At 44.6% G+C, this 25,233-nt stretch overlaps 1 pseudogene across 1 annotated transcript; it reads left to right on the forward strand.

Annotated features, from left to right (window-relative positions):
- Nucleotides 1-35: 35 nt before the first annotated feature.
- Nucleotides 36-23,161, forward strand: LOC101698670 (heterogeneous nuclear ribonucleoprotein D-like pseudogene; annotated as a pseudogene). The gene is made up of 3 exons (XR_015444999.1): nt 36-7,614; nt 17,283-17,415; nt 21,449-23,161. The product of XR_015444999.1 is annotated as a heterogeneous nuclear ribonucleoprotein D-like pseudogene (transcript).
- Nucleotides 23,162-25,233: the final 2,072 nt, after the last annotated feature.

Raw genomic sequence — 25,233 nt, forward strand, 5'->3', positions numbered from 1 at the left:
TGGCAGGTGGCTCGATGACCACCGGGAAAACTACATACCCCATAAGGCTCCGCACCCAGTCACCGGCGCCCTAGCTTGTTGACGGAACTTGGAGCGCCTGCGCAACGAGGAGGGGGCGGGGGAAGGTGCCGCAATGCTTGCTGGGAGGCGTAGTCCGAAGATCGCGAGTTGTCAGGAGGTTGCCTACAAGACGAGGCAGAAAGGCTGCCGGGAAGACAGGACACGTGGAGGGAGCTGGGCTCCTGGACCCGGCCACCAGCTAAGCTCTGGGCGTCCGGCCCAGGGGACTGGGTGGAGGCTTTGCGGGGCGGAGGGGAAAGCTGGCTGCCTAAATAACGCTCTTTGCTTGGCGCGACTGGTTTTATTTTGTCTTGGTGCCTGAATCGCTAGGCTTGCACCCTGGGGCGTAACCGTCATCCGGTGCAGCCCGGCCCGGAGGGGGATGGCTCGGGACTCCCACGTGGCCCCTGTGGGTGTGGTCGCGAGGTGTCTGTAGCAGGTGGAGGTGCGTCACTGGATAGGCTGGAGGACCGATCTTGTGTGGAGTACCTTCGTTTATCCCGGAGTGGCAGTCCTCACTGCTCAGTCGCCCACGTGAGACTCAAGTATTCGCAAAACATCAATTACAGTACATGCAAGTAGAATCCCCTTCTGAGTTTGTTGTAGCCCAGGCACTTTAGGGAGTGCTCCAGTTCAGAGAACCATAATTAGGAATTGGCAGGAAAAAAAAAAGGGAAACTCATGCAGTTCCTAGGCGATTAAAATCATATTTATATAAAGTGGCACGAGGTGTAATCACATCCATTTCACCAGAATTTGGGGAATGCCATGATATATAAGACTGGGGTGGTCCCTGCCTTCCTGCAGCTTGCTGCTTTGGAAGCTAAGGAGAGACTGTTCTGCCGCCATTTTAAAAGTGCATTAAAACCAAACAAGTTGTGGCAGAAGCGTATCCCAGCACTCTGGGAGGCTGAGGCAGGAGGATTGCAAATTCGAGGCCAGCCAGACAATCTAGTGATTCAGCAACACTCTAACTCAGGGAAAAGCAACAACAAAAACAAAAATCCCAACCATTTTATCCCTGACTTTTGCATGTGGGAATTTTGCATTATAACACATACAACCTTTGTGACGTATCCTTGTGTGAGCCTATAGTTCTTGCTGAAGAGATAATTGTAAATGTTGTAAACTGTCCTTTAAATATCTGTTGTAGCCAGCCATAGTGTCGCACGCCTATGATCCCAGCACTCAGGAGGGAGGCTGAGACAGAAGGATTGCTGCTCTGAGTTCCAGGCCAGCCTGGGCTACTTAGTGAGACACTGTCTCAAAAAAACTAAGAGTGCAGGGGATTTAGCTCAGTGGTGCCACCGCCTGCCTCGAAAGCGCAAGATCCTGAGTTTGATCCCCAGTACAAAAAAACCTCAAAAGAGAAAGAATGAAAGAAAAAAGCACTATAGGGCAACATTAGCTACAAGTTAAATTCACCCAGGACAGTAATGGTGAATCTATGGCCCAAAGTGCTGCATTGGGCACACAGAGCCCTCTCTGCCAGCTCATGAGCCAGGTTGCCCCAGCAGCCAAGCATTAGATAACAGTTGTTTTTTTCTAAACTGAAATCTCAGTATTCAGGGTTACTTGCAGTGCTGGCGCTTTTTGATAAATAAGTGGGTTTTAGGTTGCAGTTCGGGCACTCAGATTCTAAATTAAGGTTCACCATCACTGACCTAAGAGCTTAAAAAATTCCCATCCCCAGGCTACACCCCAGGCCAATTAAATCTGGACCTCTGAGGGTTTGGACCAAACAGAAACTGCTTAAAGCATCTCAGGTGAATCCCATGTGGACCCAAGACTGAGAACTAAAGGCCAAGATAAATAAGATAGTCTTTCACTGAATTGTATAATTTAAGAGTGGCTTTTATGGTATGTCAATAATTATATTTCAATAAAACTGTTATAAAAGGAAAATAAAATAATCTTTGCTCATGCAGAATCTAAAACCTGTAGACAAGGTAAGCATCAAATAGGTTGTACACCTGGGCATGGTGACACATGCCTGTAACCCCAGCACTTGGGAAGCTGAGGCAAGAGGACCACTGCAAGTTCAAGGCCAGCCTGGGCTACATAGTGAGACCCTGTGTCGAAAAAAAAGAGGTTGTACAGCGGTGGGTGAAAGTGCCCAGAGGAGGGGGTGTTGATCAAGGGTGTTGAGGTGTCCAGCCCTACCATATCCTGGGCTGGGGCCTCACAGACCAGGCCAGAATTCGCTCACCGTGAGTCGCCTGATGTGCTCAGGAAGTCTGCACTGTGGGCTGAGAGGAGCAAGAAAGGCTTCCCCAGTGGGTGGCTCTTCCCAGTGATGGATGGATATAAAAACCTGTCAGTTTGGTAAATGAATCTGACCTAACAGACCAAACACTATACCTAAGGATTGTAAAATACATTATTTTCAGGTGCTCATGGAACATTTTCAAGAATTGACCATGTTTCAAATCATAAAACAAATCTCCACAAGTTTCAGGGGACTGTGACTTTAGAGAATGTGTTGTTGGACCTAATGAAGTTAAAGAAGAAATACTAACAGCTGAGTAGAAGTAGGGGCCCTGTAATCCTAGTGCTCTGGGAGGCAGAGGAAGGGGGATCACAAGTGCAGGCCCAGCCTGGGCAAGTTAGTGAGAGCCTGTTTAAAAAAAAATAAAGGCTGTGAATGTGGCTCAGTGCAAACCCTGGATTCAAGTCCCAGCCTTGTGTGTGGGGCGGAGCTAACTACAAGGCTTAGGACGTACATCAGTTGTACAGTACTTATCTAACATGTATAACACTCTGGGTTCAATACCCAGTACTGCAAACACAGAAAGCTAACTAGAAAGAAAGAAAGAAAGCTAACTGGAGAAGTTTTGTAAGCTTGGAATGTTTTGTTTCTTTGGTACTGGGGATCAAACTCGGGTCCTTCCACTTGCATAGCAGGCGTCAGCACCACTGAGCTAAATCCCTGGCCCTGTAAGCTTGGAATGTTGAAGAAGCTTTTTTTTTTGATTTTGTTTTGTTGTACTTTGTTTTGTGTTTTGTTTTTTGAGACAGGATCTCACTATATAGTTCAGGCTGGCCTCGAATTCCTGGTGATTCTCATGACTCAGCCTCTGGAGTGCTGGGATTATAGGTGTGCACAACTGCACCCAGGTAAGAGGCACTTTTAAATGACTTAGAGAGACTTTTGTGATCAAGGCAGTAGACAGAAAAGCAGCAGGTGTACCAGCACAGAAGTGTCCTTTAGTTTCCACTGTGTGCTTTTTGGACATGAATGACAATCTAAGAATTCATCTTTCCACATGTGTGTGTCCTTGGTAAAGCCCTATGGGAACTGATTAGGACCAGACCTGTCAGACCCCTGCCGCTGCAGGTCAGGTCCAGCGGTGACATCATCAGGAAGCTTTTGGAAATGCAAAGTCTCTCCCCTAATATTTGGAATCTGAGGAAGTGGAAGGGAGACTATTATTAGACAAGGGGAGGGGAACAGGGAAGGGCCTAAGGGAAGGGGAGGGGGGGAAATTATTATATTATCAAGCAATCATGATCTTGACACAAATTCAGTGAGGTGGAAATACGCTCTCTACACTGTTAAGTGAAACAGTTATATATGACATCGCCAGTTTTTTTTCAAAAATGCATTAATGCATAGAGACATCAAGAACTTGTCTAGAGCAGTGTTCACTTAATTGTTTCAATCTGTTTCACACTTTTGTTTTGTTATTTGTTGTTTTTTGAGACAAGGTCTCCCTGTGTAGTCCAGACTGGCCTGGAACTCACAATGATCCTCTTGTCTCAGCCTCCTGAGTGCTGGGATTACAGGTGTACACAGCCACACCCAGCTTAGCTTTTCCTTATTATTGCTACTAAATAAATTTTACAGGGAAAACAAAAAGATGAAAGGAGAAAGAAGTGCCAAGTTGCCAGGCATGGTGACACGTTGCCTGTGATCCTAGCATTTGGCAGGCTGAGGCAGGAAGATCCCCAACTGGGCTATATAGTGAGTTCAAGACTAGCCTGAACTATGTAGCAAGACCCTGTCTCAAAACAAACAAACAGAAATGCAAAGCCTCCGGCCCCGTCCCAGACCTACTAAATCAGATCTGCATTTTTAGCCCATTTAGAGCCTCATTAGTGTTTGAGATGCTCATTTGAGGGAGGAGGGGGCTTCAAATGGAGTGGGCTCCTTGCTCTCTCTGATTTTGTTACATTCGGTTTTCATTCTACCCCTTGACTAAAATTAGTTCAGACAACTTAGCTACTTCTTCATAGCTTAATACCTTGTATCATTTGATCTGTCCATGACCTTGTACAGTGTTTACCAATCCTCTTTTTTGATTGAGACCAGTCTTGCTATGTTACTCATAGCAAGAACTACTAGACTTAGGTGATCCTCCCGCCTCAGCCTCCTGAGTACCTGAAACTACAGGAGTGTGCCACTGTGCCGAGCCCACTCCTTTTTTATTTTTGTTTTTGTTTTATTGAGACAGGGTCTCGCTCTGTAGTTCAGGGTGGCCTTGAACTCACTATGTGGCCAAGGCTGGCCTCAAACTCAGCTATCCTCCTGCCTCACCTCCCAAGCGCTGGGATTACAGGGGTGTACTACCACACCCGGCCATCACTCCTCTTTCTTGAAGGCCAAGAACCCTTGTGCTTTCCTCCTGTCTCCTAGACTGCCCCTTCTCCATGCCTGGTCTGGTTCCCCTGGCCTGGGCAGTGTGAGTTCCAGTGCTCCGGGGTTGGCCTTAGACTCTTCTTCCCTCCTCTTCCACTCTGCCTGGTGGGATCCTTACCTGCTGAGGCACTGCTGACCCCCTCTCTGCTGGTAACCCAGAACTACATCTCTCTTTCCCTCTTGATTGTTATACATTGCTCATTTGTGGGCACATCTACATGGATTACCCCACAGGCAACTCTAAACCCAGGTTTGTGGATGAAAGAACAAAGCAGTTTGGATGCAGTGCCTAGAGTAGAAGCCACCCCTGGGAAACTGCCGTCACTGGAAGGGTATAGATCCACAGAGAAACCTGTAGAAGGCACTCAGCTGAAATATTGGTAGCATGGCTTTGGGATGTAGGCTTTCCTGTTTGTTTTTGCTTTCTTTTTAAGTGGGCAGCATCATCTGGCCAACACAGTAGAGCTATTAAAAGAAAACCCCTGGGCCGGGGATTTAGCTCAGTGGTTCTGCTGCCTGCCTTGCAAACACAAGGTCCCAAGTTTTATCCCTGGTACAAAAAAAAAAAGACAACCCCTGTCTCAGCGAGGCAGTTATCTTTCCCACTCAGCACACTGGGCCAGCCATGACCTAAAAAGATAGTCCTGGGCTCCGGTTGATGGTGCCTGCCTTCTCCTCATTTGGGAGGGGGACAGTGGCCACCAGGTTCCCCACAGGAAGCAGCTGGCACAGGCAGATCAGGATCACTTGGAGAATTTTGCATCAGGTGGTTGGGGCTGAGGGTGTAGCTCAGCGGTAGAGCCCATACCTCCTATGGGTGAGGCCTGCGTTCAGTCACCAACACTATAATGAAACTAATTAAAAATGAGGAAGTGAATCTCTAGGAATTGTCTAGTTCCAAGGGGACTATTCCAAGCCCTCTGCCCCTAGGAGAGAGGGGACAAGGTCAGAACTTAGTTAGAAGGCCCTGGGACGGGAGCTTAGGCCAGGACCCAGAGGAAGGACCTGGAGGGACCCTTTTCTCCCTTTCTCAGGTTTTTAGAGAAGGCAGGGGATGCCCACTCTCTAGGTAGAAACTCTGGCCTCTCCCTCCCCTCCCCTTTGGTGTGGCAGGAGGAAAACTTTTCCCACACCCTCTAAGGGTCAGACAACTCGTGAACAAGGGGCACCCAATGCCCCATGAGATCTAGAAGCTTCTGTACCCTCTTCATGGGGCACAGAGACGGTGGACGAGCCAACTGTCTTACTCACTTTCTGTGGCTGGGACATAATACCTGACACCCACAATTTAAGGGAGGAGAGAATTATTTTGGTTCAGAGTGTCAGAGAGTTTCAGTCCATGGTTGGCAGCGCTGATGCAGAAACTCAATGTTAGAAGGGCCCGGGGGCAAGGAGAGCTGCTCTGTAGAGGGGCCATGAAGCAGGGGAAGAAGGGGGAGCCTGGGAGGGAGATGCAGCCTTCTAGGTTACACCCACAGTGAGCCGTGCCTAACTAGGCCCCACCTGACCTCTGAACTCTTTTGCTGTTGTTGGTACCGGGGATGGAACTCAGGACCTTGCGCTTGCGAGGCAGGCAGTGGAACCACTGAGCTAAATCCCCGGCAGCTCTGAACTCTTGAGCAAAGAATCCACTGGTGTAGCCGGGCAAGGTGGCAAGGCCTTCCTGAGACAGTCAGTTGTGTGGTGCCAATCTCTGGGACCCTGGCAGATGACATTTGGGAGATGGGACTGAGGACAGTGATGCTCTCTGGGGGATCCACCTCTAGGCAGATCAGGAACTTCGGAGAAGCCCCTCCCTGTCTTTGCTGTTTCCCAGTGCCCTTGGCTGAAGTCACCAGCTTAGCACAGTGCAGTGGCATTTCCTGAACGCAGTGCCGGTGTGAAGAGTGAAGGAGGGAAGGAGGGACTGGTCACCTGCAGCCCAGCCCTCCTGCCTGAGCTGGGCGTCTCCTGCTCTCCTCTTCTATAGTGTCTGTTCCTGGGCAGGAGCACAGGGCTGCCCAGGTTTGCAGCCACTGCGGGTGAAGGGTAATTCAAGAAGTGTCAGGGACATCTATAATCCCAGCATTTGAGAAGCTGAGGCAAGAGGATCACCATGAGTTTGAGGCCAGCTTGGACTACATAGTGAGACCCTGTCTCAAAAAAAAAAAAAGTGTCAGAGACACCTGGTTCTTGAAGTTAGCCTGCTCAATAACAAAGCTGTTTTGTTTGCCCCTGCCTTACTTGTGTCTCTGTCAGAACTGACTCCAGATTCAGGGTGGGAGACTGAATGCCATCTGTCAGCCCCTAAATCCCAACCTTCCTCCCTAACTGCCAGTCCCCTCCAGCCCATCAGCAGGTTTGGCACATTCTGGGTCTTTCACGATCTGAGCTCCCAGGGCAGTTCCTGCCTCTTTCAAGCCTGCATCGTCTCTTCCCTGGGCAATGGCCTCCAACTGAGTCTCCTCACCTCTGCACCCTGCTTCTCCTGCCATCTTCCACCCTCTGGCCAGAGTCATCTATCAGGAATGAAGTATCTCCATCTCTCTTTTTTTGGGTGGTGGTGGCCCTGGGGCCTGAACCCAGGGCCTTTGTACTGAGCTACATCCCTATTCCTTTTTCATTTTTTATTTTGAGACAGGGTCCTGCTAAGGTAGTAAACTGCTAAGGCTGGGCTCAAACTTGCCATCCTCCTACCTCTGCAGCTCAGAGTGCTGGGATTTCAGGTATGGGCCACCATGCCTGGCTATCTTCACCTTTTAAATAAACATTTTGGTCTCTCCCTATGGCCACAGGGCAAACACAGACCCCACGGTTTAGCAGAGAAGGCCCTTGGTGATCTGGCGCTGACAGCGGTCAGTGCACTTCTTCACCTGGCTTTGGAAGAGGCCAGCTCACTTTGAGCTGCTCTGAGAGCCCTTCTAACACTGTTTAAGGTAAGCAACATTGGTCAACATCTATTTTTGTTTTGTTTTTGAGACACGGTCTCACTTTCTAGGTGGGGCGCAAATGCACATCCTCCTGCCTCAGCCTCCTAAGTGCCAGGATCCTGGGTATAGCCCACCACAACTGGCTGTCACCACATTTTTATCTGGGTTTGCTTGCTTAATTATTACCTACTGCCCCACTGACCATGAGCTTCAGTTGTCACCAGCCACATCCCTGGCACTTGGCGTGGTAGCTGTCTCGGGCTGGGTGTGCAATATGCTATGGTCTCAATGTGTATGTTGGAATCCTAGCCCTAAGCAAAGGTATTAGGAGTGGGACCTCCTGGGAGGTGACCTGGATCTGTCCTCATGAATGACGCAGGCCCGTGGAAGCTCATTTGCCCCTTCTACCCTGTGAGGAAAAGTAAGATTGTGCCATCTCTGAGGAACACACCCTCACCAGATGACTGAATCTGCCACCACCTTGATCTTGGACTTTTCAGCCTCCAGAGCTGTGAGAAATATATGTGTGTTGTTAAAAGCTGTCTGGTTTATGGTATGTGGTTATAGCAGTCCCAATGGAGTGCTAATATATGCACAGTATAAATACCGTGGGGCTGAAACTTGCTTATTTCAGACCCATCATATTTTATTTTATTTTATTTTATTTTTATTTTTTGAGACAGAGTCTCACTGTGTAGTCCAGGCTGGCCTCGAACTCACAGCGATCCTCCTGTCCCGAGTGCTGGAATTATAGGTGTGCACCACCACGCCCAACCCATCATATTTTATAGACAGCTTGGATAAACGCTACTTCATTTCTTGAAGTACCTGAAACAAATCGTGAAGACTCTATCACCTTTGCTGGGTTTAGGGTTAGAAGAACTTCTCTACCTGGCTAAAATGTTGAGGTCGATGGAGAACACAGATGCCGAGTGTTCACCCCACTCCCCACAGCCTGCTGGCCAGAGCAAACTCTGCCAATGATGCCTGGCTCCGAGTTCTCCTTGAAATGTGTTTCGACATCTCCAAGACTCCGGAGCCATGGTGGAGAGGAGGAGATTAACGTCAGGGGCCAGTCTGTGTTTAGCCCATACCTTACTTGATGTCCTTGAATTAATTGGACTCCTTTGCCAGGAAACCAAAGGCTTCAGTGCTTCTGTAGGCAAGAGTTGAGGGGATGTTTGTTAACATCAGGGTTACTTTCCCAAAACACATGGGAAGTGTGTTGATGGGGGTTGTTCCATTGACCACTTTGGCTTCTGTTAGTGATACCCAATAGATTCGTGTAACATAGACATTTTAATATAATGGAATAATATCGCACAATCATAGAGCCAAACCCTATTTACAAAAATCACAATCTTTTTATTTTCTGGTGCTGGGGATCAAATCCAGGGCCTTCATACTGAGCTGTATACCCAGCCTGATTTTTTTGCTTGAGTGTTTTTTTGTTTTTTGAGACAGGGTCTCGCTATGTAGTTCAGCCTGGCCTTCAACTCACTGTGTAGCCCAGGCTGGCCTTGAACTTTCGGGAATTCTCCTGCTTTAGCCTCCAGAATGCTAGGATTACAGGCATGGACCACCACCCCTGACCAGTTTGATGTTGAGACAGGGTTTTGCTAAATTACTAAATTGATCAGGCTGGGCTGAAAGTTGTGGTCTTCCTGCCTCAGACTCTCACTGTGCTGAGATTTCAGGTGTGCACCATCACACCCAGCTAAAATCACAGATCTTCAACAGCCATATTTAAGATGGAATAGACAGTAGCTTTAGGGTTGCTACTGTAACATTCTACAAAAGGCAAAACGTATTGCAAAAGACAGTTCAGAAGTGACTGCTGTGAATTGGACAGATCGCTCAGCTTCTTGCTTATCAGAGCAAGAATATTTTGCCTACAAACCTTGAGTTTTTCTTTTTTTCATTTGTTTTTGTTTGGGGCACTGGAGAGCAAGCCTGGAGCATGTGAAGCGGGGCTTCATTGTGGAACTACACCCTCAACTCCTATCCACCCCACCCCACCCCTGGCCTGCAGCTCCTTTGATTTTGGAGGAAGTTGCTCTGGGGCCCTCGGTTTCTCTAAATAAATATTCCTTGTCTCCTCCCTGTGACAAAATTAGGGATTTGAGAAAGAAGATAGCACTCTGGAGCTTTGTGGAATTCCGACACCTCTCACCGAATTTTGAGTTAACAAATGAATTCATCAACTTCTTCGTGATATTTAAACTAGTGATTTAGAACATTAGATGTTCATGGGAGAGAAAGATGGCTGCGGGGACATGCCTGAGCACCCCACCTAATCAGAGTGGAAACACAGGCACGCTCTGCATACGGACATGGACTGTGTCCCTCTAGGGTCATAGTGGAGCTAAGGATCCGTATCACCTACTGACACCGTCATCGGGAGTTAAGACACCATGCATGGCTCACGTATCTGTGGTAGTGTCGTTGTAAACAAGCCCAATGTGCTGCAGGTTGTGTAAAAGCATAGCACGTACTATTATGTCCAGTCTATAATATTTAATAGTAAACAGCTGTGTTACTGGTGTATGTGTTTACTGCAGTACTCTCTTTATCATTACTTTAGGGTATACTCTTCTACTTATAAAAAAATTACTGAGCCAGGTGTGGTGCACACCTGGAATCCCAGCACTCTGGGAGGCTGAAGCAAGAGGAACCAAAGTTCAATGCCAGCCCAGGGAACTTTGCAACTTAGCAAGGACTGTATCTCAAAATAAAAAATAAAGGGCTGGAGATATAGTACAATATGAAGGCCCTGGGTTCAAACCAGTACTGGAAAAAAAAAAAGCCTGAAGCAGCAGCCTTGTAATGCCTGCAGCAGCATCCGGTGATCACCGGTCAACGTGTCCCCGAGGGCATGAACAGGCTCTGGAACTTCCAGCCTCAGTCACCTGGCTGTCAGTGCACTGCAGACTTCACCTGGGTTGAAGTCACCTAAGGCTGTGCTGTTCAGCACACATCTCTGTCCTGAAGTGAACTGGCCAGGGCTGCAGCTCCAGAAAAGGGGCCTGGGGTCCCAAATACAGGGGTCCCCAGCCATCCCCACCCACAGAGCAAAGAACTTGCTCTAGGGAAGAGAGATTTGGATGAAATGTGATCGGATATGCAGGAAGATTTTGTTTTGATTTTTCTTTGCTTGTGGTATAATTTCATTGTGTTACTTTTCTCTCATTGCTGAGACAAAATACCTGACACCCAAAGTTGGAGGGGAAGGGACTTATTTAGCTTACAGTTCATAGAGGTTTTAGTCCATAATTGGCTGGCTCTAAGGCAGGGATGACATACAGGCATCACAGAGGAGAAACAACATGGTGCCCACACAGTAGAAAAGTCAACAAGAGGCTTAACAGCATCTTTCTGCCCATGTTATCTTATTCAGACTACTGGGATTAGGGCGGTGCCAAAGTAATCACTCACTTGCCCTTAACCCCAGCATCACACACTCCATCCAGATTCAGCCACCTCTGAAAAAGAGAAAGTCCCACCTCATCTGTGTGAGGCTTTGGGAGCAACATCTAAACACAACCATAACATTCATCAAGTAAAATTTAGAGTACTTTTTTGTTGTTTTGTTTTTTGAGACATGGTCTCACTTTGTCTTCTAGGCCCCCTTCAAATTTGTGGTGATCTTCCTGCCTCAGCCTGCTCAGCTATGATTACAATATGATTACAGGGACATGCCACTGTGGCAGGCCTTAGAGTACATTTTTGTAATTTTTATTTTGAGACAGGCCGGTTTTGAACTTGTGATCCTTCTTCTGCCTCAGCCCCCCAAGTGCTAGGGTTACAGGCATGTGCCACCGCATTCAGCTGGTTTCTGCCAATTCTGACAAATGCATAGTCATGCAGCCTAACAACGTCATGGAGATGCAGAATAGTCCCACCACCCTCTAAAGTTTTCTCGTGTCCCTTCCTCTTCAGTCCCTTCTGGTATTCCCAGCCACTTGGAAACACTCCTGCTCTATCTTCTACGTAGTTTTACCTTCTCCAGAATTTTTGTTGTTGTTGTTGTTTAAATGCTGGGGCTCAAATCCAGGGCCTTTTCATGCCAGGAAAGAGCTCCACCGCCAAGCTACAAATCAGTCAGTAATTCCTTTTTTTTTTCTTTTTCGTCCAGGCTGGCTTTGTTTTGTTTTGTTTTGTTTTTTGGGGACAGGGTTTTGATTTGTAGCCCAGGCTGGCCTCAAACTTGAGGCAATCCTTCTACCTCAGCCTCCTGAGTACTGGGATATAGGTGTGGGCTACCATGCCTGGCCATCCTGCCTGCTCTCTCTTTCTCTCTTTCTCTCTTTCTTTCTCTCTCTCTCTCTCTTTCTTTCTTCTCTCTCTCTCTGTCTCTCTCTCCTTCTTTCCTTCTTTCAAGTTTATTCTTTTTAAAATTTATTTTAGGCTGAGCATGATGCCACACACCTGTAATCCCAACACTTAGGACACTGAGGGAGGAGGATAGCTGTCAGTTCAAGGGCAGCTGGGCTACATAGTGAGACCCTGTCCCAAAACAAAACAAAACAAATATTTATTTTAGTTTCTTTGGCTTTGAACTCCTGAACCTCCTGCCTCACCTCCTATGAGTAGTAGTTGGGATTACAGGTGCAGGCCACCAAACCCAGCAATAAAACTCTTAATAGTAATAGCAATGATAACATGTGTTGAGTAAGACCCAGGTGCTGTGCTGGGTGCTGCATTGTGCCACAGAGCCTTGCAGCAGCCTGGTGGAGATGAAGAAATGGAGGTTGGGCAAGGCCAAGAGACTTGCTCCACCCCACTTGACTAGCAGGTGGCAGAACCAGGGGCAGAGCCTGAGTCTGCCTGATGTGGAACTGCATGCTCTTCACCGCAGTGCTGCCATCTCGGATGATGAACACTAGAGGACTTTAGGATGCAAAGGGCCCTTAGAAATGACCTAGCCATGGTAGGCAGTGGTACATGCTGTGAACCCAGCACTCATGAGGCTGAGGCAGGAAGATTGCCATGAGTTTGAGGCCAGCCTGGGCCACATAGCGGGACCCTGTCTCAAGCTCCTCTCCCAATAAAAAAGAAAAAGTAAAGGAAAGAAAAAGAAATGACTGAGTCCAGCACCCCGAACCATTCCTTCAGGTCAACCGCAGCACAGTCACTGTGAGCTCTGTGTAAGACCCTTGCCCACTCCAGTTTGCAGAGCGGTGAGTGGGAGAGGCCCGGCTTGGGGACCTCTGTGTAAACCAAGACCCCACTGAGGGCAGCGCCGTGTGAAGCTGCCCTGGGCCTTGCTGTGATGGACTTCACAGTGCCGCCTGAGCCTCAAGAGCACTGGGCTTTTCCTACGTTGAGCTGGGTGAACGCTACTGGAGCCCTCATGTAACTTTCGGAAATCCAGCTGTCACTTCCAGCTGCCAGCACTGAGCCTCGAGCTCTGGTGCCCCTGCCCAGCTTGGCAGGACGGCGGCCTGGCGTGGCTGTCTGCTGGCCGAGGACAGCATGGCCATCTCGCCCTTTTCCTTCCTGTGGCAGCCAGTGGCTTATGTGACCTTGAACAGGTCTCCCCGGGGTCAGAACAGTTTAAGTTCTAAGCATATGAATTAAATAAGAAAATAAGCAAATAAATCATCAGGAATGGTAATGTGCGAACAACAGCTCTGTATTTCTGTGAATACTTTCTTCTAGGTCATAGTCCGTCCTCTGCCAACCCCTTTGGCAAAATTATAGGCCAAACACTGTGGTAATTCAAGAGAAGGAGAGGAAATCTGCTTTGAAATAGGAGGAGAAACTGACCTGGCTGGTTTGGTATCGGATCCAAAGAACACAGTGTCCTCTGGCGCCCGCTGCTGGGGTGCTGGCTCCTGCCGGTCAGGCTGACCCGGGTGGGGGTGTGCTGTCACAGCTGCTTGGAAGCCACTTCATCCCGACAGGGACAGAGACAGGGCTGGGGACTGAGAAGGCTGGGCATCTACTGACCAGCAAACATGCCTCCTTAGCATTGTGTTTATGTCTTTTTTGTTTTTTACAAATATAATAAGTGTGTATAAAAAAACATCTGGAAGAATGTTCACAAACTGTGGATAGGACTGGGATTAAAGAAGGCGGAGAGGGGATTTGCTTCTTTTATTGTGTCTACTTGAGTAGTGTTTTAATTTTTTTTAAAGATAATGTATTAAACCAGGTGTGGTGCATACCTGTTATCCCAGGATTCTGGGAGGCTGAGGCAGGAGGACTGCAAATCTAATTCCTGCCTGGGCAACTAAGTGCCTTAGCAAGATTCTGTCTTTTTGTTTATTTTTTTTTTCTTTGTTTAGAGACTGTCTTAAAATTTAAAAAGCTAGGTAGGTGTGTAGCTCAGTGGGAAGGCCCTGGAGAAAGAGAGAGAAGGAGAGAGAGGGAGAGAGAGAGAGAGAATATTAGACTCCCCCCAAAATTTCTGATATTTATTAATATGTGTATATATATATATAAATATATTTAAATGTATTTTATTTTGTTTTCTGCAGTGCTAGGGGTTGAACCCAGGGCCTGTGCATGCTAGGCAAGGGCTCTACCACTGAGCTACATCCCCAGCACAGTATCATTTTTTAATTGACATAATATTTTCACACAGTTATGGGATATAATATGATGCATGTATACAGTGTTGGGCCGGGGATGTAGCTCAGTGGTTCCGGCGCCGGCCTCGCAAGCACAAGATCCCGAGTTCGATCTCCAGTACCAAAAAAATACCAAAAAACATATATACAGTGTATAATAATCAAATCAGGGTAAGTTAGCATTTCTATCTCAAAAATTTTTTCTATGTGTTGGAACTTTTGGACTCCTCTAGTTAGTATTGTTTTTTAAAGTAGGGTTCACTGAAGTAACATTTCCATATAGTAAAACCACCCTAAAATGGTTCAGCTGGGCATGGTGGCACACATCCGTAATCCCAGGCTTAAAGCCAGCCTGGGCTACATAGTGAGATACTGTCTCAAGGAAAAAAAGAAAGCCTATGGTCAGATGAGCTTTGACAAACCGATCAGTCATGTAACCACCACCATAATCAGATACAGAACACTTCCAACGTTCCTGATTCTTCCTCTACCCACTCCCAGCCTCAGATGACCACAGAGATCTGACGCCCGTCCCTATAGTTTAGCTTTATTTATTTATTTATTTATTTATTTATTTATTTATTTAGGTACTGGGGCTCAAACTCGGGTCCTTGAGCTTGCAGCCAGAGAAACCACTGAGCTAAATCCCCAGGCTTTATTTTTGAGACAGGTTCTCACTATGGAGCCCAGGCTGGCCTTGAACTGAGGGTGCTCCTTCTGCCTCAGCCTCTCAAATGTTGAGACTACCAGCGTGCACCACCACGCTCAGCAGTTTACCCTTTTTTAGAATGCCATATAAATGGGGTCATGCAACAAGCATATAGCTGGGTGTGATGGCACATGCCTTTGGTCCTAGAACTTGGGGGGACTGAGGCAGGAGGATTCGCAGTAGTTCCAGGTCAGCCTGGAGTCCATACTGAGTTCAGGAACTACATGGCAAGTTAAAAAACTAATTGTAAGACCTTGTCTCAAAAAACCAAAAACAAAACAAAGGCCAAGCATGTAGGTTTTTGTTTGTTTTGTTTTGCTTTTTGAGGCAGGCTCTCATTATGTAGCCTAGGCTAGCCTTGAATTCACAGTGATACTCCTGCTTCAGCCTCCTAAGTGCTGGGGCTACAGGTGTATGCCACTATGCCTGGCTGCATGTGGCTTTTGTATCTACTTCTTTTACTTAGCAAAATACTATGTAGATTCACCTCTTTTGTTGTTTGTAGTACCATAGTTTGTTCCTTTTTATTACTGAATGGTATCATGGTGTATCCATTCACCAGTGCAGCATGTTTTCTGCTTTTGTCAGTTGCAGATGCTGCTGCTGTAAACATCTGTGTACAAGTCTTTTTTTTTTTTTGGTACCAGGGATCAAACTTGGGTCCTTGCGCTTGTGAGGCAGGCAGCAGAACCACTGAGCTAAATCCCCGGCCCTACAAGTCTTTGTAGCTAGAAGTTTTCTCTCAGATAAATATCTAGGAGAAATTGTTGGGTCATATGTTCAGTGTCTATTTAACTTTATGGGAAACTGCTAGACTTGCAAAGTGGTTGTACCTTTTTGTGTTCTCACCGTAGGTATACCAGTTGCTCTATATCTTCACCAGCTTTAGGTACTGGGAGGACTTTTGATTTGAGTCATATGTAGTGCTATTGCTTTATGGTTTTAATTTGCGTTTCTCTTATGGTAAAGGATGTTGAGCATCTTTTCATGTGATTATTGGTCATCTGTACACCAATTTTTGATACTATGTCTTCAAATCTTTTGTCCATTAAAAATTGGTTTATTTTTCTATTGTTGAATTGTAAGAGTTTTTAATATATTCTGAAGCCAGGCATGGTGCTGTATACCTGTAATCCCAGCACTCATGAGGCTGAGGCAGGAGGATTGCTGTGTGTTCAAGGCCGGCCTGGGCTACATAGTGAGTTCAAGGCCAGCTTGAACTACACAGACCCTGTCTTAAGAAAGAACAACAACAAATATATATGTATAAAATTTAAGGTCAATTAAATATTATTTTAATAACTATTAATTAAATAATATTTATATATTATATATTTTATATATTTATGATATCAGTTCTTCACCAGAGATGTATTTTGCAAATATTTCCTCCCAGTTTGTGATTTGTATTTATTTCCTAAAGAGTCAAGAGTCTTTTTCCCTGTCTTCCAGCCTTGAACAGTATCTTTTGAACTGCAAACATTTAAAATTTTTATGACATGTAATATGTTTTAGTGGCTTATCTTCTCTATGACCTATCAAGAAATCTTAGCTGGCCATTGTGACTGATGCCTGCAATGCCAGTTCTTAGGAGGCTGAGGCAGGAAGACTGCAAGTCTGAGTCTAGTCTTGGTAATCTAGTGTGGGTAACTTAGTGACCTGATGAGATCTTGTCTCCAAAAAAAAAAAAAAAAGCAGGTGGCGGGGAATCTGGGAATGTAGCTCAATGTGAAAACTAGTTCAATCCCCAGTACTCCAAAACAAACAAAGTAAAACTTTGCTTAATCCAAGGTGATAAAGATTTTCCTATATTTTTGTTTTAAACTTTATATTTTTTGTGCTTGCATTTAGGTCTATGATTCATTTCAAGTTAATTTTTAACACCTTTATTGAGATATGATTCATATGCCATACATTGGATGCATTTAAAGTATATAATAAAATGGTTTGTAGTCTATTTACTTGTTTACTTTTTATTATTATTTTTATTTATGTACTTATTTTTTTTTCTGGTACCAGGGATCAAACTCAGGACCTTGGACTTGCAAGGCAGGCAGCACAGCCACTGAGCTAAATCCCCGGCCCTATTTATTTACTTTTGAGACAAGGTCTCACTATGCAGCTCAGGCTGGCCTCAAACTCACAGTGATCCTCCTGCCTCAGCCTTGGGAGTGCTGGGATCACAGGTGTGCAGCACCACGCCCGGCTGTAGTCTGTTTACTGAGTGATGCAGTCACCTTGATCAGGATCTGACTTTGAAGCCCTCTTGTCAACTCCAAAAGCAACCCTGCCCATCACTCCCTGGTACTAGCTGTTTCTAGTTACTTCACATTGTTCTTCTGTCCCCTCCGCACTAAGCTATGTCTAATCTGCTTTCTGTCTCTATATAGATTTGCCTATTGAGATGATTTTTTTTTTTCATACCGGGGATCAAACTTGGGACCTTGCACTTTTGAGGCAGGTGGCGGCGGAACCAATGAGCTAAATCCCTGGCCCAGAGATGATTTTAATATGTGCTACAAGGTAAGGGTCAAAGTTCCTTTTCTGCACATGCATGTCCAGTTGTTTCAGGACTAACACTGGTTGAAAGACTATAATTTCTCCATTGAACTATTTCCCCTGGCATCTTACTTATGATCAATTGATATATATGTGTCGGTCTATTTCTTTCTTTTAACATTTTTATTAGTACATGTTTGGAGTATGTAATTGTGGGGATTGTTGCAGGATACTCATCACACAATATCTTCTCTTTATGAGCCCTTCCTCTGCCCATATTCCTCCCTCCCTCCATCTCTTGGTCTTCTTCCTCTTTGCAAAAGATCTATCTCCCTGTTTCCTATTATCTATCTTTTATTTTGCTCTTTAATTTATTTAGACTTTTGGTTCCTCATATAAGAGAAACCATACAATATTTAAGCTTTTGTGTTTGATTTATTTCACTTAACATAATGGTCTCAAAGTGCATCCGTTTCCCTACAAGCGACTCACATTTATCCTTCTTTAGAGCAGAGTAGTACTCCATTGTATTTTCTTCATCCATTCATCTGTTGATAGACATATAGGCTGCTTCCAAGCTTTAGCTATATGAGTTGTGCTGCTAAAAACATGAGTATGCAAGTTTCCCTGTAATATAGTGTCTTTCTTTATGACTGGGGATGTGGCTCAGTAACAGAGTGCTTGTCTAGCATGCAGGAAGTCCTGGATTCCACCTGGATTTGCAGCACTGCAAAAACAAAATAAAATGATGTATTTTACTCTTTCTGAATAACTCCTAGAAGAGGAATAGGTGGGTTGAATGGCATTTCTGTTTTTGAGGAATCTCCATACTGATTTCCATAGTGGTTGTACTGGTTTACGTTCCCACTAACAATGTAGAAGAGCCTCCCTTTCCCTTGCAGTCTTGCCAGCATTTGTTATTGGTTGATTTCTTTTTTTTTTTTTTGGTACCGGGAATCAGGTCCTTGCACTTGTGCAGCAGGTGGCAGAACCACTGAGCTAAATCCCCAGCCTTGATTTCTTGATATTGGCCATTCTTTCTGGGGGTAATATGGAATCTCAGTGTTGTTTTAATTTGCATTTTTCTTATGGCCAGCAATGTTGAACATTTTTTATGGATTTATTGGCCATCTGTACTTCTTCTGAGAAGTGTCTCTTCATTTCACTTGCCCATTTTTGATCAGGTCTTTCATTTGGGGGGGGTCTAATTTTTTTGAATTCTTTATGTATTGTAGATATTAGTCCTCTGTCTGAGTAGTTGGCAAAAAAAATCCTATTTTTTTTTGGTACCGGGGATCGAACTCGGGTCCTTGTGCTTGTGCAGCAGGCAGCGAAACCACTGAGCTAAATCCCTGGCCCAAAAAGTCCTATTTTTATATTGTTTGAACTGTAGTACTGTAGAGGACACAAAGACAAATCAGATATTGACATACAGTAAAAATGAATGAATAGCAACAGCTTTGCCACCCTGGCACTGGCAATAAAATCAGCAATAATAATATATTCAAAGACAAAATGGACTCAGGAGGCTGAGGCAGGAGGATTATAGTTCCAGACCAGCCTGGACTACATAGTGAGTTCAAAGCCAGCCTGAACTACGTAAGAAGACCTTGTTTCAAAAAAACCCCAAGCAAACAAACAAAAATATTTTTCACTACTGTCTTAGTTACTTTTCTCATTGCTGCAAAAAAATATGAGACACTCACAAGTTAAAGGAGGAAGGGTTTAATTCAGCTCACAGTTTGTAGAGGTTTCAGTCCATAGTCAGCTGGTACTAAGGCAGAGCGGCATGGCAGAGGGACAGTGCAGGTGAGAAACAGTCCATGGCATGGTGGGCAGAAGTCAGCAAGTGAGTCTACCTTTCCCTATTACCTCATCCCAGCTGCAACCCTTTTGGGTGGTGCCACCCACACCCAGGGTAGGGCTTCTGTCTTCAATAACTCCATTCAGCCACACCCAGAACTATGCTAATTCCAATCAATGGATTAATTTAGTGCCAGCACCCTTAATTTCATTTTCACACACCCTAGATCCAGCAAGCTTGGTAAAGCCCCACCTATAAGCACATGAGGCTTTGGGGAGACATCTAGATACAAGCCATAATAACTATTCTACATTCCTTGTATTTCCATACAAAGTGTAGAATCAGCTTGTCAATTTCTTTAAAAAACAAGTCTTCAGATTTCTTATTGAGATTGCTTTGAATCTTTAGGTTACTTTAGATAGAGTTGACATTTTAACAATATTGAGTACTCTGATTCATGAACATGGTATATCCCTGATTTATTTAGGTCTTCTTTAATTTTTCTCAATGTTTTATAGTTGTCACATTAAGATTTTTCATCAAGAGTTCATGTGTTTTGACACTAATGTAAATGATATTTCTTATTTTTAAAAATTTTTTGTGTTAGGGATTGAACAACTCTGGTTTTTATCCATGCTATACAACAAGTCCGTTACCACTAAGCTACATCCCTAGCCTTCAACTTTTTGTTTATTGTTTTTATTCTGTTTTGGTTTTTGGAGACAGTCTCACTATGCAGACTTGGCTTCAAATTTGCAATCCTCCTCCCTCAGCCTCTTACATACAGGGATTATCGATGTCACTGTGACTTGTTGTAAATGTTACTTTTAAAATTTCAGTTTCCAAGTGTTTATTCATAGTATCTTGAAATGTGGTTTTTGAATATTGACCTTGTATTCTGTGATTTTATTAAACACATTTATTAGTTCTATTAATGACTTTGTAGGTTCTTCAGGGTTTTCAATGTAGATGATAAAATTTTTATTTCTTCTTTTCAAAATTGTATACCTTTTCTTTCTTTCACTTGCCTTATTGCATCACCAAAATGCACTATTTCACTGCTGGATACGAGGGATAAAAGGAGACATCTTGACATAGTCCCAATTTTAGAACAAATATTTACTTTTTATCATTAAGCATGATGACCTTTATCAGTTTGAGAAAATTCCTTTTTTTTGTTTTGTTTTTGTTTTTGTTTTGAGACAAGGTCTCACTATGTAGCCCAGGCTGGCCTCATACTAACTATGATCCTCCTGTCTCAGTTTCCTGAGTGCCGGGATTACAGCCATGGGCTACCATATTTCCGCTTACCTGAGATTTTTTTTTAATCATGAAAACATGCTAGATTTTGGCAAACACTTTTTTCTTTTCTTCATTTTGTTTTGCATCTATTGAGGTGATTGTAATCTTTTCCTTAGTTTGTTAAAATGATGAATTACATTAATTTTTTTGAATTACATTAATTTTAAAAGTATTGAACCTATTTTGAATTCCAGGGATAAATCCTACTTGATCCTTAGGTATTATGCTTTTTATGTATTGATGGATTTCGGTTTTGTTTTGTTTTGTTTTGTTGAGACAGGGTCTTGCCATGCAGTCCAGGTTGGCCTCGAATTCATGGTGATCTTCTTGTCTCAGCCTCCGAAATGTTAGGTGTATAGGCTTGCACCACCATGCCTGGCTTTTGCATTAATTTTTAAATTAAAAAATGTGGGGGCCTGGGGATTTAACTCAGTGGTTCCGCTGACTGCCTCTCAAGAGCAAGGTCCCGAGTTCGATACCCGTTACCAAAAATAATTAAATAAATAAATAATGTGGAAGTTTTTTTCTCTCTCTCTTTCTCTTCCTCCTGAATAATTTAGTCTAAAGGTTGGGCCTGCAGGGATATCTCAGCCGGGAGTGCAGCAGCAGAGGCTGGTGGGTGTGGGTGTGACGCTGGCATGGGGAGGGAGTCTGGCCAGAGCTGGCTGGTGATGTGGGCACCCTGTAGGGCTCTGATGGCCACACAGGGTACACAGAGCACAGTGACCCACAGAGTCTTCATCCCCTCCATCCATCAGGCAAGGATCATAGAAGATGAGTCTGCCTGTCATAGAAATTCCACATGGAGGGGGAGATGACTCAGGTGAATTGTAGTATTAGATTGGAATTGAAGATAATTGTGTAAAGTAATGGTTTTCTCTTTTCTTTCTCTCTCTCTCTCTCCCTCTCCCCTCCTCCCTCTCTCTTTCTTTCCTTTTTCTTTTTTGACAGGGTCTTTCTATGTAGCCCAGGCTGACCCTGTCCTGCTGCTGCCTCCCGAGTGCTGGGATTAGATATGAACCATCGCACTTAGTTAAGGTCTTCATATATTAAAAAATCCAGAAATAAATAGTTTCCTGGCTCTGTCCTCTGAGGAGGTCTGGCAGGGCAATACCTCAACAGCAATGAGCAAGCTTTGGCTTCTGAATGCCATTTTTCATGGAAAGAGACCCAGGACCTTGGGAGAAAGGCTGGTTTCAGGGCTTGGCCAGAGGCAGCACAGCATGAGCCTGGAATATCTTTTTTGGCCTTGAAGAATAATGGAGCCATGTAAAAAGAACACAGAAGCCAGCACAAAGGCCCCCATTTGCCAAAGCTGAGCTAACTTGAGCATCAAGATTAACAATAACAGGCCGCCAGCACCCCCGCGACCCCGACCGCACGCCGGCTCGTTCCTGCTGATGGCTCCACTACCATGGAGGATATGAATGAGTACAGCAACATAGAGGAGTTTGCCGAGGGGTCTGAGATCAACGCGAGCAAGAACCAGCAGGATGACGGTAAAATGTTCATTGCAGGCTTGAGCTGGGATACAAGCAAGAAAGATCTGATGGAATATTTGTCTCGATTTGTGGAAGTTATAGACTGCACAATTAAAACAGACCCAGTCACTGGAAGATCAAGAGGGTTTGGATTTGTGCTTTTCAAAGATGCTGCTAGCGTTGATAAGGTTTTGGAGCTAAAAGAACATGAACTGGGGTGGAAATTGATAGACCCCAAGAGGAACAAAGCTTTAAAAGGGAAAGAACCCCCTAAAATCTGGGTGGATTGAGCCCAGATACTTCTGAAGAACAAAGTAAAGAATAATTTGGAGCCTTTGGAGAGATTGAAAATATTGAACTTCCCATGGATACAAAAACAAATGAAAGGAGAGGATTTTGTTTTATCACACACACAGATGAAGAGCCAGTCAAGAAATTGTTAGAAAGCAGATACCACCAAATTGGTTCTCAGAAGTGTGAAATCAAAGTTGCACAACCCGAAGAGGTATATCGGCAGCAACAGCAACAACAAAAAGGAGGAAGAGGTGCTGCAGCTGGTGGGCGAGGTGGTACTAGGGGTCAAGGCCGAGGTCAACCAAAACTGGAACCAAGGATTTAATAACTATCATGATCAAGGATATGGAAATTACGATAGTGCCCATGGTGGTGATCAAAACTATAGTGGCTATGGCGGATACGATTATACTGGGTATAACTATGGAAACTGTGGATATGGACAGGGATATGCAGACTACAGTGGTCAACAGAGCACTTACGGCAAGGCATCTGGAGGGGGTGGCAATCACCAGAATAATCACCAGCCATACTAAAGAGGAAGACATTGGAGAAGACAGGGGATGCTAAAGAAATCTTGCAGGACGACATTGAAGATTGTTCTTCTGTTGCTCTAATGATTATTTTGTAAAAGACTTTCTAGTGTGCAAGACACAACTGCGTCCAACCGTATATAGCTGCCAATTAGTTTTCTTTGTTTTTACTTTGTCCTTTGCTATGTGTTATGACTCAGTGTGAATTTGTGTTTATACAAATTTTATTTGTATGATTTCATGTTAAACCCCTAATAAATGTTTCCTTATGTGAAGATTAACAATAACAGCTACAAATTCTAACCTACTTAATAAAATGGAATTGAATCTCTATTCATGAGTCTGTACTGAAATAAATGAATAATAAATGGGGAGAGAAGAAAGCTTTTTCTGACTATGGAATGTCAACTAATGAATGTGGAATAATGAGGAAGCAGAATATCATTTGGTAGACAAGTAGTAATTCAGCCGAGGACCTCAAGGGTGCTAAAGCAGTGGATAAGATTTGGATGAGGAATAGATATTTATGTAACTGAAACATAACTTATAAAATATTCTTTCTCTTTCTTTTTTTGGTAGCAGGAATCAAACTCAGGACCTTGGACTTTGCAGGCAGGCACAACGCCACTGAGCTACATCCCCGGTTTTCTTTCTTTCTCTTTCCCTCTTTCCTTCATTCTTTTCTCCTTCCTCTTCTCCTCTCCTTTTCTTTTTTTGCAGTGCTGAGAGTTGAACCTAGGGCCTTCCTTCCCATGGATGTATATGCCTATCTTTTTTTTTCCTTTTGAGACAGGTTCTGGCTAAGCTGCCCAGGTGAAATTCAAACTTGTGATCCTCCTTCCTCAGCCTCCCAAGTCTTTTTTTTGAGACAAGCTCTCCCTATGTAGCTCAGGCTGGCTTGGAACTCACAATCCTCCTGCCTCAGCCTCCTGATTTTGAGATTACAGATACGTGCTGCCATGCCTGGTGCTTCAACAAATATTTGATGATCACAAAGGACAAAAAAACCCCCCTGTTTGGTAGAGAAACCTGGCAGATACCACCTAATAAAGTGATCAGGGTTAACTGCACAAATAATGGGACAAATTATTATTGAGGGCCTGGAGATACACCTCAGTGGTAGAGTTCTTACTTGGCATGTGCAAGGTCCTGGTTCAAACTCCAGTAAAAAGAAAAAAAGGAAAATATCCTCAGGTGTGTTGACACTCACCTGTAATCCCAGCACTTGGGAAGTTGAGTCATGGAGAGTTTGAGACCAGCCTGGGGTACATAGTGATTTCAAAGCCAGCCTGAACCACACAGTGAGACCCTGTCTCAAAACAAACAAAAATCCCCCAAAACAAAAAGGCTGTGGCTCAGTACAAAGGCCTTGGGCTTAATCTCCAGCAAGACACACACGTACAGTTCAAACACAAGCATGCAAACACACACATGAAGAGACAGGCTGAGTACCTCGATTAAATAGATATGATATTCCTGCTAACAGTGCATACCCTAGACTAGACTGGAGGCTAGGGACAGGGTTTAATGGGGGAGCATTTCTCTCTTAATGGACACAATGCCCGGGATCCAATCCCAGCACTGCAAGGAAAATAAAAGCATAGCATGGCATACATTTATTTATGAGGCATCATCAGACACATACAAAATAAGGAACTTTCTAGAAAACAACTGGCCTGTAATCTCCAGGAGGTGAAAGTCCAGGAAGAGCTGGGTGTGGTGGCACAGCCTGCAGTCCCTACACCCCAGGAGGCTGAGGCTGAAGGAATGCAAATTTGACCCCACCTGGGGCAATTTGGTAAAGTACAGAGAGCCTGTTTCAAAATTAAAAAGATAAACCTAGGGATGCAGCTCTGTGCATGGCCCTGGATTCAATTCCCAGATTTGGGGGTGGGGGTGGAGGGCAGGAATAAATGAGGAACTTTCTAGATTAAAGCAAAACAGACCAGACAATTAAATGGTATACATGACCCCGGATTCAGCCTTTTCTCTTATAAAGGGCAATTAGGGAAATTTGATTGGAGGATAAGGATTAGATAGCAGTAGTGTTCTGATGTTTCCTGATTTTGTTTTGTTTGTTTTGTTTTGTTTTTGGGGTACTGGGGCTTGAACCCAGGGTCTTTGCTCTGAGGTACACCCGAGCTCTTTTTCATTTTTTATTTTGAGACAGGGTCTCACTAAGTCACTAAATTGCCCAGGCTTCTCTCAAGCTTCTGATCCTTCTGCCTCAGCCTCCCAGAGTGCTAGGATTACAGATGTGTGCCACCATGAGGGCTCTGAATTTTTGTGTTTCTTTTTTGAGACAGGGTCTTGCTGTTAGTTCAGGCTGGCCTTGAGCTCACTATGTAGCCTTGAACTTGTGATGATCTTCCTGGCTCAGCCTCTGAGTACTGGGATTATAGGTGTGTACCATCATGCCCTGCTGCAT

This window comes from Heterocephalus glaber, unplaced genomic scaffold, assembly GCF_053883595.1.
Source record: "Heterocephalus glaber isolate CG9 unplaced genomic scaffold, H.glaber_assembly_v1.0 deba00001608, whole genome shotgun sequence".
Lineage (NCBI taxonomy): Eukaryota > Metazoa > Chordata > Mammalia > Rodentia > Bathyergidae > Heterocephalus > Heterocephalus glaber.